This window comes from Cricetulus griseus, chromosome 3, assembly GCF_003668045.3.
Source record: "Cricetulus griseus strain 17A/GY chromosome 3, alternate assembly CriGri-PICRH-1.0, whole genome shotgun sequence".
Taxonomy (NCBI): domain Eukaryota; kingdom Metazoa; phylum Chordata; class Mammalia; order Rodentia; family Cricetidae; genus Cricetulus; species Cricetulus griseus.
The window spans coordinates 42,789,501-42,804,668 of record NC_048596.1 but is presented as its reverse complement, the minus strand read 5'-3'; the positions used below and the strand labels follow the sequence as shown (position 1 = coordinate 42,804,668).

Below are 15,168 nucleotides of genomic sequence, written 5' to 3'. Positions count from 1 at the left end.
GGAGCTGTGAGATGCTTTGTTAGGTCTTAGCCCTTTCACTCTGTTTACTCCAGCCTGTGAGCTTCTTAAGCAATAAATACAAAAATGGTTCAACTCAGGGATAGGGAATCCTTGCAGTGTGGGTTCCTGAACATCACCCTGTATTAACTGACCACATCTCAGGGTGGTCAATTAAACAACTCTTGAAAGAAGACAGCAGCAAGAGGTGTTCATCTCAGAAGAGATAACAGCCAAATGCACAGAGAAGGCCTGGGCTATCAACACCAAGTCAAGTAATTCCTGGCTCTAGAGAAGTACATGCATGTCCTCTGTAACTTTAAAGGTATATTATAGGAAAGGTTTGTTTTAGCGGATAGGAGGGGTAGAAAACTTAAATTCCTTTTAGAAAAACATTTCTCAATTTGTTTTGGGGTTTTGTGTTAGTTTCTTGGGGTTTCTAATGTGTATAAACATAATTTTAGTGAATTGTAGTATTATTTTTCACAGCTCAAATTCTGAATGTGACTATTCTTAGAATAGTCACAGAAAGATCCTTAAAAGCTGCTGTTAGGAACTCTGTGGTATTTTCATATCTCAAAAATGCTGTATAATAAAATCAAAATGATGTGGTCTTTTAAGTCTCTGAACTTAGATACAGATATAATTCTTTGGATGGACTTATTGGAAACAATTTTTGCAAATTGTCATGTGGTAAGTCCAGCATCTTGTACATAAATCAAACTGGCATATCTTTTTGTGGGGAAGAAAATACAAAGTACCATTTATAAAGCACAAAATTCTAATATCATATCCAGCCAACTGTTTATGCCATCAGGAATTTTTTTTTTGTGAGAGACGGAGAATGCAAAACCCCACAAGGCATGCACCTGTTTGCCTGAAGTCCCAGTGCACTTGGGGAAAAAGATGGCTAAACACACCCTGGCAGTTATTACACTGGAAAGGGTCTTAAGTCAGTGAGTCAGAAAGGTGTGATCAATGTCACTAAATAGTCATTTTAACTGAAAATTAACTCTATTTTTAATTAAACAATTTCAGAATTTTATAATTTATTATAGTACTTGCTATTGAATTTTGGTAAAAAGATACTATTGTATTTAAATAGTTTCCTTTATTTCTAACTTTCTTGGAATTTTTATTAGGAAGACCTTGAGAATTTTATGATGCCTTGCAGTCATTTATTGATATAATCATCGGCTTTCTTCATTTCCTTTGTTGATGTAACAAATTATATTAATAGACTTCCTAAACCAATCCTCATGGTCTCAGAGTAAATTCTACTGTTCATGTTACATTCTTCTTTTAATATACAGCCAAAATCAATTTCTGTTTGCTATATAGAATTTTTGTATCTATATTCTTATAAGAAACTATAATTTTTCATTTTTAATATATTAATCAATACTATAATATTGAAGTTATTCTGACATGGGAAGAATCAGAAAAGTTTAGTAGATATTTTTATCTTCAATGGTCTATAATCAAATATGTTTTTTAGAACTTAAAATTTTTACAAAACTCACACATTATTTCTTGAACAATTCACCTCCTATTTGGAATAAAAATAAATTGTATACAGAAGGCATTCATTCTTTGAGAAATTGTCTGGCCAGACAATGAGTCTGGCCAGGACTCATTGTCATAGGCTGGCTTACCTGTGGGAAAGACTGAATTGGAAATGTCAGTGTAGGGGAGCTTCAGAGATCTACAGAATATGGCATATAAGATGTTTTAATAACATGTTTCTTTCTTATGACAATGAAACATGCCTGCACCTTGAAGTGCCACTCTACTTCAGAGAAAATGATGGGCATTGAAGCAACTTTATATGGAGTTTGCTTTCTTTGTGGCAAAAGTTAGCCACTGGGCAAGAAACTGCTCTTACCTCAACTGCTGACAGTATGCTGTCCAAATTGGATGAGTAGGCCACAAAAAAGTGGCTGTTGAACTTTGCCAAGACAAGGTGGGATAGTTCTTCAAAAATCCTGCTTCACAGAAAAGTCTGTCAGATATTCTAGGCCTGTGGGAAGAAGACGGCTGCCCCAACATTACAGAGGAAACTTGGGTGACTGTCCAGGCAGCCAGCTGTTTCTGTCATTTCTTAGTTTTGGAAGTTATTTGCTCTGCACTTTCTGTTTACTCAGGTAATATTATATCCTTGTCAGGTCTCTAATGGAGTCAAAGATTATATAGTTGTGGTTATAGTTTTCCTTGTTACCAAATCCAGCAAAGAAACTCACAAAAGAGGTGTAAAGTATGTAGATTGAGAGACATAAAAACAATTTGGGGTTGGTAATACAGGTTGGGATAGAAAGTGAATTAGGCACAACACTTTGAACTCACCAAGATAAAACAGATAATGGAGTATTTTCTCTGAATTTGTCAAATGCAAATGAACTGGACATTGTTAATGTAATTCTTGCCTGTATAATTTGTATATAGTTATTGTATTTATTGTATATATTTTTACTATTTTAGTTAAAACCTTTGCTTTTTATTTATACAAAAAGTGGGAAGTGTGATATTTTGATTGCATTCTGACAAATAAAACTTGCTTGAAGTCAGAGGGTAGAGCCAGCCACTAGCTGTCCAAAATTAACCATACAGGTTTGGAGGACTGTAGGCAGAGAGGAGAGAGGAAGTAGTAAGGTGGGGCAAAAAGAGAATCTCGGCCCTTTTGGATACAGGAATGGTAGAAGTAGGAAGTAACAGGCAGCTGCTTCCCTCCTTCTCTGATCGTTCAGGTTCTTACCCCATATCTGGCTCCCAAATTTTTACTGATAAAGATTAAGTAGGTTAACACTTCCAGTGGGAGAGTGAACTTGGGGAGGAAAGCATTTATTTCACTCATAGTTCCCTAAAAATGCTCATTATCAAAAGCAGTGAGGACAGGAACTTGGAAGCAGAAGCTGATGCAAAGGTCATGAAGGAGTGCTGTTTACTGGCTCATCCCCAAGGCTTGCTCAGCCTGCTTTTTTATGGACCCTAGGACCACCAGCCCAAGGATGGTTCTACCCACAATGGGCTGATCCCTCCCACATTAATCACTAATTTTGAAAATATTTCCTATATGCTTACCTACAACTGATCTTAATATAGAGACATTTTCTCAATTGAGGCTCCCTCCTCTCAGATGATTCTAGCTTGTGTTGAATATACATAAAACTACCCAGCACACTATCATTTTCAGTCCTGGTCCAAAGGTCTGAGAACTGAAAACAGTGATGGAGCTAATAAGGGCAAGACAAGAGTGAGAGCCCAGTTCAAGCAGCCAGAGAGAGACAGGGAATTCTCTCTCCTTCATTCCATCCTGTTGTTCTCTCTGGGTCTCCAGTGTTGCAGGGTAGAGACCCAAAGACCACTCAGCATGACAAAACTGGGAACTGAGAGTCTGTATCAAACAGGTCAAAATCTGCCTGGAGAGAAATACTACTCAAAGAACATCTTCAAATACATTTTACAGGGAGATTTTAAAGACAATGAACATAGGAAAACTACAACCTAGTTGGCAGTTGTAAGAGGAACTAAAGCAAGCAAGTAGTTTAACAGAAGCCAAAAACATGCAATTAGGAGGGAACATCTTCACCCTGAGTTTCTAGAACAGGCTTGGGTGCTTTCTCATGAGACCCCTCACAGTGAGATAAGGAGGGTGGGGATAGGGAGAGGACAGTTTGCTCCAGATTAAATCAAAGACAGCTCCAGCTGAGAAAGATGGAGGAACTTTTGCCCTGTTACACACAATAGTTTTCGTACAGTTAATAATTTCAAACAGTAATGTGATGTTTAATGAAATGTCAATCATTTTGTAGCTCAGTAAAACTGGTCCATAAAATTTTACAAAGGTGGGGAAAGAGGAGCAGGCTTTTCTATCTTTGTACCAACTGGTCATTGGATCTGGACAGCCACCTAACCTCCCTAGAGCCAAGAATGCCCTTAAGAGAACCTCAGTGGTATGTCTTGTGTAGCAGCTGAGGGGATTTGAGTGGTGCTATCTGGATGGGACTATTACCTGCACTGCATGTGCTTTGGTTGAGCTAAATTTTGAATAGCGTGGATCAGCAATTTACAGATCTCCAAGATCCCCTTATGCCTTTATGGCAACTAATAATTATTTCACAACTTTATCTGGCAACCTGTATGTTAAATGATCTTTATTTAACATGCTGGTTTTTAGATGGAGCCATGCAAAAATAAATGGACAGTTTTTCCATTTGGCAAATATCTGGTTTTGGTCAGAAGTTTTGAGTCTCTGAGTTAAGAGTTTCCTCACAGCACTAACACAAGTGTAACCACTATGTTATGTTCAATTTGTTACACTCTGCTTGAACATTTTCTGTCTTCATCGGTCAAAAAAATGTTCTCTGGGATTGCAGAATTCCACATAACACTTTCACCCACCTGCTAAGCCTGCTGTGAAAGTAAATCTTATGAACTTACTGTTAATTGTAGACATGCCCTTATTTATATCTCACTTTCATTATTTGCACCCAGGCTCACATTTCATCTGTTGCTGTGGATGCAGTATTGATTAGCAGGAGGTTCGAAGCTCTCCAAGATCTGAATCTAATTTTATAGCCTGATGTCATAGTGTGTGCCTTCGCACCTGCCCACCCCCAGTGCTGCCAGGTGCTGGATACTGACACACGCTCTACTAGAGCAGTTCACAAGTGCTGTCTTCACCTGGTTTGAAATCACAGTTCAAAATTCTCAATTCCTCCTCTGAGAATCATTTTCTCGGAAAAAAAAAATGAAGAAAAGAAAGGAAAAAAATGAAACTTTCTTCATGAGGTTCCCACTCTCTGGACCACTAAGCATATAGACTCCAATAGTAAAATTTAGCAGTTCTCACCACGTATTAGGCTGCTGCTAGATACAGACTGGAGAAATATTCAAATTCATCAAGCTCACTATAAACAGCCATTACTTATCCTGTCTCAGGAATTCCACCTGTCATAACCCCAGTGTCAAAGTTTTACCTCTGCCCATGAAAGGAATCTCAGTTTTATAGAATACATATCTGCTTTTAACTTAATTTGCTTGGTTTTGGTTTTGATTTTTTGAGACAGGATTTCCCAATGTAACAGCCTTGGCTGTCCTGGAGCTCACTTTGTAGACCAGGCTGGCCTCAAGTTCACAGAGATTCACCTGCCTCTGCCTCCTGAGTGCTGGGATTAAAGGCAAGAGCCACCACTGCCCAGCTCTTATTGCTGATGTACAACTGTTGTCTTTGCCTCCTGACACTTACCTATGCCCTTTCCTCCTGTGAGACATCATCCTGCTTGCCTCATCTGAATCATGAATGTGGCTACTTGTATTCACAGATTCACCTGAAATTCTTCACCGCCAAGGACCCTTTCCCATGTCTGTTCTCCATCTGCCCTGTAATTCTTCAGGCCTCTCTGGCAAAGCCAGCATCCTTTGCCGATGACAGTGCTTTGTGGGCAGAGCTGTTTTCACAGAGGGCAGGCCATTCGTTCACTCAGTTATTTCCAAATACTGCAGTATTTTTGTCTCTGAGTTCCTCTCACTCTCTGGCATGAGGACTGTTGTAAGGTAGATAGTTCTTTAATTCCATTACCTGGAGCACTACCACACATGGTCTAACCTGCATTCCTGCTAGTTGTGGGAAGAATGGAGGGATTACCGGGAAACCAGGAAATACAGACTGCCAAGGAAGCCTATAGATCTGCACTAAGGAAAAGCACAAACAAGTTCAGGGATATGAGTACACTAAATTTGCTACTCTGGGGAACTGAGGGGAAGCATCAACATTGCCAGTTTGGGAGAAATAAATCTTTTTTTTTTTTTTTTTGCATTTTGCCTAAATACTTGTCATGTAGGTCTTTTTTAAAAAATTCTTTAATTACTACTCATATTTACATATCCACCCCCCACATTCCCTCACCCTCCCATCCTCCTAAGTTCCCCACCAGCTGCCCCCAATTCCTCCCCAGGGATAGTGAGGTCCTCCACTGGGGACCTTCAAATTCCATCATATCATTTTGGGGGAGGGCCTAGGCTCTCCTTGCTGTATCTGGGCTGCAATAGTATCCCTCCATAGGGAATGAGCTCCCAAAGTCCATTTGTGCTCTAGGGATAAAGACTAGCTCCATTGTTAGAGGTCCCATAGACTGTCTTGGCCTCCTAGCTGGCACCAACATTCAGAGGGCTTGGTTCAGTCCAATGCTGGTTCCCCAGCTTTACCACTAGGGTCTCTGTGCTCTCACTAGGTCAGGTCAACTGTTTCTGCAGTTTTCTCCAGCCCCATCTTGGCTCCTTTGCTCATCCCCTATCCCTCTCCGCAACTGGATTCCAGGAGTATGGCTCAGTGTTTAGCTGTGGGTGCTTTGAACAGCTACTGGATGAAGGCTCTAGGAATGGTAACCAAGGTAGACGTCAATCTCATTATAGGGGATCCACAGCGATGACCCCAACTAAGAATCCAAGCTGTGGTGGGAAAGAAGCCATTGATGTCCTTCCCCTATAATGAGATTGATATCTACCTTGGGAGAAATAAATCTTAAGCATGAGAAAATGTATGATTTAGGGGGTTGTGTCGCGTCTATCTCGACCAGCAAGAGAAACACGACCACGACTCTTCTTCAAGCAGTTTTTTCAGGAACCTTGTACATCAGCTTCTCCTTCTACTTCTACCTCAGCTTCTCTCTCTGCTTCTACCTCTCGCAGCCCCCTGGCAAGCCCTTAAAAGCAAGCTCATTACCCAATTAGCTCATGCCACCTGGCGATCCCTGATAGGTCACAGCTGGAGGAGGCACACCAGATCCACTAAGCGCTTCCAAATAAGGCTTGTTTACAGCTAAGCTCGGTCTCCCTGGCATCCAGCCAGGCGCCATCTTGGGGCTGTGGCTCCCCACAGGGTTGGAGTGAATTACCTTTTGCCATCATTTATCCTATTCCAAAATTATTTACTAATTTCTTCCACTGTATCAGCCAGCCTTCACTTTTGGAGATGCAGTATTGCTCTTCCCTTTCTTATTTCCCTCTTATATCTCAACTACAGACTCATCAAAAGTCTTCTAAAATTTACCTTGCCCATTAAGTTTCCCCAAGGTTCCCATAGTTCCATTCATACCTGACCAAATCTCCATTCTAGAATGTCAAAATAACCTGCACAATGGCTTTACACTTAGCGCCCTGACCCAGAAGACATGAGAAATCCCTTCTCATGTCCCCAGTCTCTTGGGTGACACTGTGGTGTGCACACACATGAGCCAGAGGAGAAGGGTCCTTGTTGTCCTTAAGCACAAATCTAGAGCTTCAGACACTCCCTGACCCTTGGGTATCTTGTGAGGATAGAGCCACAGCTACGGTGATCACAGCATTTGTCTGCAGCTCTCCTTCTGCTTAAAAGGACTAACCTTGCCAAGTCGTCACATCCCCATATTTTTCTACCCTTTTATTTCCCTGTTTACTGAAATTATTTCTTAGAATGCTTAGAAATAGACATGAAAATATAGAACAAAATGAAAAAAGTAAGTAGTCCAAACCTTTTCTCTGGAACGTAAGTTGAAATGGGTTCAAGTGATTTTCATAAAAGATCAAAAAATGCTCTGTATTCATCACAAATTGAAAACAACTCATTATCCACTTTTTGCCACTCAAAACGTAATGAATTCTGGGCACTATAAGTTTAATGCAATCACACATTAACAGTTTGGGCACATTCCGGTAAAAGTGCCGTTAGACAATTTACCTTGTGTAGTCACCACCTAGTATATTTCTACACTGTAAGATGGCATAGGTCAGACATCCAGTGTGACACTGAGATGCCATAAAGAATATATATATATATATATATATATATATATATATATATAATATATATGTGTGTGTGTGTGTGTGTGTGTGTGTGTGTGTGTGTGTATCCTTGTTTGTTTTCTGTCAGCTTGACACAAGCAAAGTTACTGGGAAAGAGGAGGAACCTCAACTGATAACATATCTGTATCAGATTACCTATAGGCACGTCTGTAGTGTATTTCCTTAATTAATAATTGATGTGAGTGGGCCCAGCACACAGGGCATGATACCATCCTTGGGTGGGTGTCCCTGGGCTGTAGAAGAAAACAGGCTGAACAAGTCATAGGAGCAAACCAGTAAGCAGATTTCCTCCATGGCTTTTGCTTCACTTACTACCTCTGTGTTCTTGCATTGAGTTCTTGCCCTGCCTTCTATCAGTGATGGAGTGTGATATGAAAGTGTAAGCCAAATAAACCCTTTCCTCTCCAAGCTGTTTTCAGTTGAGATATTTTATCATGGCAATAGAACTAAGACAATTTAGTAAACACAAGACAAGTGAGGCTCCTGTCGGAATAGAACAGCTTCACTGTACACTATTTTTGATCAGTAGCAGTCCACTCTAAACTGTTGATATCAATCTTGTGTTGTAAATACATAAAGCAGTAATATAGTAATTTATTCTCATTACTATAACATATATATATTAATATGTATATATGTACTTATATATACATAGTATATATTAAGGGGGTGCTCTGGAGACAGACTCATGGATACAGGACAAGACACATCCAGTTGCACAGTCCTTTGGTTTTGCTCAGGGACTGACTACATGCTGCTTCATGCCCCCTGATCCACTCTTCACCACCCAAGATAGCACGAGACCAAGAGGGCAAGAGACCCTCATCCTCATCTTTTAAGTTGTGACATAGGTAGACAAAGACCACACCTTAGAGTTTTCTGCCCCAAAAGTCATTGGCTAAATGGATTGAAATCCCACAGCACATTACCAAGTATTATGTTTTTTATATGGCTATATGGGCTATGCTTTTACATACCTAGCAGTGTGGTAAGGTTGTTCACACCATAATCACTGCAATTATGGGAGTAATTAACCAGTTGTGCCAATGCAGAGCTGGAGAACCACAAGTTGAAAGTCAACTTAAGCAACTTAAAAAAAAAACCTTGTCTTGGGGGAGGGGAATAACATGTTGAACAACAAATTATGATAACTACAATGTCCTTAGGTGACAGGCATCTCCATTATGGCCATCTGGGACCACAGTTGTATATGTGAACTGTCACTGACCAAAACACTGGCGTGCACTACATGAATACTTGATGCCTGAAGTTATCTCATAAGAAGTCCATGAGGAAATATCATTTAGTTTTTACCAATAACTCATCTGTATGTCAGATAGCTAAGATAGTTGACAACAGCCAACTAGTAGATACTAAAGGCAAGTTTTAAAACTGGGCCTTCTAACTCTCTTGCTGGTATAATGAAGTTCTACTGCCTCTACTGCCTAGACTTGGCAGGAGGTAGCTTCGCCATCTCAATTATTTCCTCCTCTATTATTTAGAACTCTGTTCATTGAGTAAGCTTTCATTTGAATGTCATTATAGACACACAAGATGAGACTTTATAGACCCTGGTACCCTTATCCACTTTACAACTCGCCCAACTTGAGTTTCTGTTAGCATTCATTAGAATGCTTTTAGCTAAAACTAACAGGCAGCCAGCTCTCAAAGGCTTCAACCATGAGGACATTTTAATAGCACAAGGTTCCAAAGACTAATAATGGTTGAAATGTTGGTGAGATTGAATTAGTTAAGAGAGTTTCACTTCTCTGTCCATTTACTTGCTACTAAACTGGCAGAGGTGGATGAGGGGTAGGTGGGGATTGAAGGAGGTGGGGTGAAGGAATAAAATAGCTCAGGAAGACAAGTTTGTTAGTCTTAATCTCATAATTTTTTTTCTCAAGAAGATGTCTATGTCTGTATGTCTATGTCAAAAGATGACCAAAAGGTGCCTCAACAAAAATCCTCTGTCAAGGGGCTGAAGAATAGCATACTCAATGCCTTTGTTATCTTGCTGGAAGCAAGTCAACACCAAACAGCCTGCCCTGACCTCAACAGAGAAACTCCTTACTTCTCAAGTTGGAATATTTCATGTTCTATTTCCCATGTAACATTTGACCTATGATATCTTATTCATGCTCTCAAGCCCTGATTTAGAAACTGAATAAATATCACCTAAAACTTAGGCTTAAAAAAAAAGAAAAGAGATATCTTTTAAATAGTTATGCTCCATCAGTTTTTCTACATTAGCCCTATCTTCCTGTGTGTCATCTCAGGGTCACAAACCATCCAGCACGTCTCTACAATATCATCCCAAGCAGGGCAAAATACATGAGGGGAGAGTGTCTTTTCTCTGCATTTTTATGAGAGTGGGAAAAAGTTTTTTCAGATTCTGCCAAATAAACTTTGCAATGACAGGTTACTGGTCAGAACCAACTCATATGATCACCTAGCTGCAAAGGCTGCTGGGAAATGAAAACATAACTAAAAAGAGTTCTATGGATGACTTACACAGAGGCCAGCTCAGTCCTTGGGGCAGAGCACCTTGCCTCTCTGACTAAACTGTGGGCCTGGCTACTGAGGAGCTAGAGAAGAATAAATTTCATTACACACTAGCAGTGTCTGCTCCATTAAGCATATTTAACATTTTTTTGTTTTGCATAATCCATGCCTTGGGAGAGATACTTATGTGTTTATACAATCTTGAATTAAGCAAAACACTGGATCCTGTCAAATGGTTTCTCTTGATCCAGCTTCACAAGGCAACCAAACTCTGTCCTTGTTTTTGTGTGTTTTGTTATTTCATTTCAAATCTCTAAGAGGTCTCAATTTTATTGCCCAATTTCATACTTCATTGTGAGTCATTCTGTTGGTTGCCACTATTAAAGGCTGTGCAATCAATTTCCTAGCACACATACACAAAAACCCAAGAAAGCCCACTTCCAGATGTCACCTCTTACCCTGAGTTCTTAAGCCCAATGATTGATGTCTCTCATGCCAAGCCTGCAGGTGACAAGTCTGCCAGGTTTCCTGTACCAGTGGATGATTGCCTGGTCCAAATCATCACCAGCCTGGCTGACTAAAACTCATTCTCCCAAGGGCCTATGTTTGAGATTTTCTTTTGACAGGTAGTTTGACCTTGAGACCTTTCTTTCTCCAGATAAACAATAGTTACCCAAAGCAAATTCTCAGACACTTCCATGCTTTCTCTCCTCTTCTTTCATCTCTGAATGAATTGAAAGTTCCCATCATCTCTGACTTTATCAAATCTTATTTTCTCTCTATTTCACTATCTTCTCGATACTTCTTGATTATTCCAGTATCTCATGCTATCTTCCTAATTGATAATTTCCCCTTATTCCAAATTCAAAATACACTGGCAGTAAATCATAATTAAGGAGCTACTGGCCTTCTGTAACAATCATGTTTTGGACTAAGCATTAAACATTCAAAGTGTCATTTCATTTTTTTGTCTGCACCTCTATGCCAGGTTTTAAAACAACTCACCATAATTATGTTGTGAGTACAAAGAAGGAGGGAGAAAACCTTGAAAAAATGTATAAGGAGAATAGCTTGATAAATACAAATTTGTGCTGCCTTCAGTAGCACATATACTAAAACTGGAACGATACAGAGAAGATTAGCATGACCCCTGCACAAGGACAATAAATACAAATTTATCATATAACTAATGATTAATAATTTAAACTGAGGTGGAAGTAGGATTTGTATTAGTAACCTCAGTATTCTAGACTCTTCAAATTGCAATAAGTTAATGTAGACATTCATCTCTCTCAATGTTGGTAACTCACTGGCTATATGATAAGGTGGCCGAATGGAGGCAAAGACATGGAGTCACTCAGCTTAGTGCCAGTAAGCTCACTCCACTGAAGAATGGGATACCAGTTCTTCAATCAGATGATGATGTACTTTGATACATATTTACAGTCAGTTACTTCAATAGCTGATTGATATAGAGGTATGGATGGTGACCTTCACTACATCACAGATCACTAAAATTACACACAAGCTCACTTTAAAGATGTGTTTATGTTTATTTATATGTGTGAGTGCTTTGTCTTCATGTATGTATGTGCATTGCATGCCTGCCTGCTCTCCATGGAGGCCAAAAGAGGACATCGGATCTCCTAGAGTTACAGATAAATGTAAGCCTTTATGTGAATGCTGGAACTAAACCAGCATTTTCTTCCAGAGTAGTGAATGTTCTTAACTGTGGAGCTGTGGATCCAACTCCACACATCTCATTTTACATGTTTCTTAAATATAATTTGACTCATGACATTCACCCTTTTAGTCCATATGGTAAACACAACTCAAAAAGGTGCTTGAGGGGAGGGAAAAAACATTTTAATCTCTTAATGAGTACAAATCACAGAAATACATACAATACATAACTTTTTTAGTAAGACTGTGAAATTTCCATCCTGTGGGCTTTAAGACAATGTATTTCAAAAGCTCTCTGGATATGGAAAAGTTCACACATTCCCACCTTTGATGAAGAGACTCAGGTGGTTAATGGATGTTAAAAGAGGGAGAATTGGTTTCCTCCAGGGACAAGCTCCCATATAGGTATTCCAATCCTGATTGGTCAACCCAGGACCCAAGAACATACGAGCAATAAAAATAGATTCAATACCGTGTGTGTGTGTGTGTGTGTGTGTGTGTGTGTGTGTGTGTGTGGTGTGTGGTGTGTGTGTGTGTGTGGCGTGTATATGTTGTGCATGATGAGCGTGTGGTTTTTATGGTGTGTATGGTGTGTGGTGTGTGTGGTGTGTATGTGTTGTGTGTTGTGTGTGTGTGTGTGTGTGTGTGTGTGTGTTGTGTGTGGTATGTGTATATGGTTTGTGTGGTGTATGTGTATGGTATGAGTAAGGTGTGTGGTGTGTGTGTGGTTTTTATGGTGTGTGTGTGGTGTGTTGGGGGGGTGGTTTCTGTTGTTATAATAAAGACCATGACCAAAAGGAGGAAAGGATTTATTCATTGTACACCTCCAGGTGACAGTATATTGATGAGAGAAGACAGGACAAGAAATCAGGGTGGGAACTGAAGCAGAAACCACAAAAGAATGCTGCTTACTGGCTTACTGACTTTGCTTTCTTGTATGTCCCAGGACTGCCTATCCAGGGGTGGTACTGCTCCCCATGGGTGGGGACCTCACACATCAATAATCAATCAATCAACTAATTAATAAAAAACAATATCTTACAGGTTTGCCAACAGTCCACTCTGATAGAGACATTTCTCAGCTGGGGTTCCTTTTGTAAGATAACTCTTGTGTATTGACAAACAAAGGACAATATGTATAAACACATAACAATAATAATTAAAGAAGAATCATGAGTTTGGGAGAGAGAGGGAGGCTATGGGAGGAATTGGAGGAGAAAGGGGCAGGAGCAATATAGATGTGATACAAATGAATGACATTCCTAAGAACACTTTTCTAAAAGGCTCTTTGGGTACCAGTAGAAGAGATACTGAGCAATGACTGAGAGGCATTGTTCCAACACAACACAAAATTTCAGAACGTACCTCAAGGTTGGACAAGGAATCATCTCTTTTACATGTATTTTTCAGACAATAATCTAGATTTTATTTTCATTTAGCCAGCCCAGGATAAACTCATGTATTTCATTTTCCTGACAAATTTATATGTCTCAAAGTGGCAGGAAAAACATAGGAATCATTTCATATACCCTTTTGTTAAATGTGAAATTGTACATTTTCACTATCACAACAAAAGTTAGTAAGAAGCAAGTCCCTATTAAATGCTTCATCTAGTGTTGCTGTGCCTGATCTTAGTTTGGATGTACTCTGATAAATCAGCATAAGTGATTAAGGAAAAGGACATTAGAACCCACAATACTTGACCATTTTTTTGTGGTTTATGCAATGAATGCTGTAGGACCTTGATGGAAGTCCCTCCTACCAAGGGCAGGAAGGGTTTCTCAAAAGGCTTGACAAGGGGGTATGTTTCAACTAAAAGACAGTATGACAAATGGACATTGAACTTAAATAAGAAAACCAAAGTTGGGACTAGAGAGATAACTTGGGAATGAAGAATGCTTACTACTCTTACAGAGGACTGGAGTTCAGTTTCCAGCATTCATTTAATTGGCCCAAAACCACCTGTGACTTCAGTGCTAGGGGATCTGACACTCTTACATGTTTTGCAGTCTATACATTACGATAAATACAAAGGGTACATAATTTCCAATTGGGAATGGGTTGGCCATTCATTCCCTCAACAATTATCTTTCTATATATACTATATGCCAAACAATAACCTGGTGGGTGTTTGGGATACAGCCAGAGTGGAGCAGACCATTGTGCCCTGCTGGCACTATAGGCTGCCAAAGAAGGCAAGGTTTGGATTCCAAGCTCATGAATGAGGGACTACAAGGTTAAGTTTCTAAGGTATCTATAAAAACATCTGAACTCACATTAGCAACTTAAAAAATTATCAACTTATATTAGCACAGTGTCTGCATCCTAATACTCACCTCATATTGTTTAATGAAACTTCAGTAAGATAAAATTGTTTGTGTGTTGTGACCAGGTCTTACACGCAACAAGTGTTTAATAAAAATTATTCATAATATTATCTGGTGGTTTCCTCATTTAGGTTGTCTGAATGTGTTTTCCCCCATATTAAATTGATTAAATTGACTAAACAAATACATCTACTCATCATTTCATCCTCCTTTACCCTTCAGTTTACTACATCAATATTTTCTGATGGCTTTGGAACTAGATTTCCCTAACAATTGAGTTTAAACCTGGTCTGAAAGGTCCAGATGATTTGGACCATACAACCATCTGCATGGTTTCATCTTTCCAAATGTTTGTCTAATGCACACTATGTAAATGGACTGTGTTGTGCTAGATGCTAATGAAATTGCAAAGAACATAAAGGACCCACAGATCCTCTTTGTATTTCAAAAAATGAACCCTTGAAAATATGAAAATGTTAATGACACAAGAGGGGTAGTTCATGGCAATAATCTAAATAATCAGGGGCTAATCAGGAGTGTCTTGAATTTGAGTCTGGCTTAGAATATGTAGTGAGACTAGGACTCTGTCTCAGAAAAAAAAATAAAATGGACATTTATTTATTTCAAGAAAAGTGAGTAAGATGTACACATATAGGACATGAGGAAGAACAGAGAATGTTGGAAGCTATCCAGCAAAGCTAGACTAGAAAGGCACCAACAGTTTGATGCTGAACAGCTAAATGTTCCCACTCTTCCTGCCCTTCCTATTTGTTCTCTCTCTCCCTCCTTCCCTCCCTCTCTACCCCCCCTCTTGATTTTT

General features: G+C 39.4%; 1 non-coding gene across 1 annotated transcript; it reads left to right on the top strand.

Moving 5' to 3' along the window:
* Window positions 1–11,426: 11,426 nt before the first annotated feature.
* On the top strand, window positions 11,427–11,533 carry LOC113831438. Its single transcript, XR_003483593.1, has one exon. It is a non-coding gene; the product is annotated as a U6 spliceosomal RNA (small nuclear RNA).
* Window positions 11,534–15,168: the final 3,635 nt, after the last annotated feature.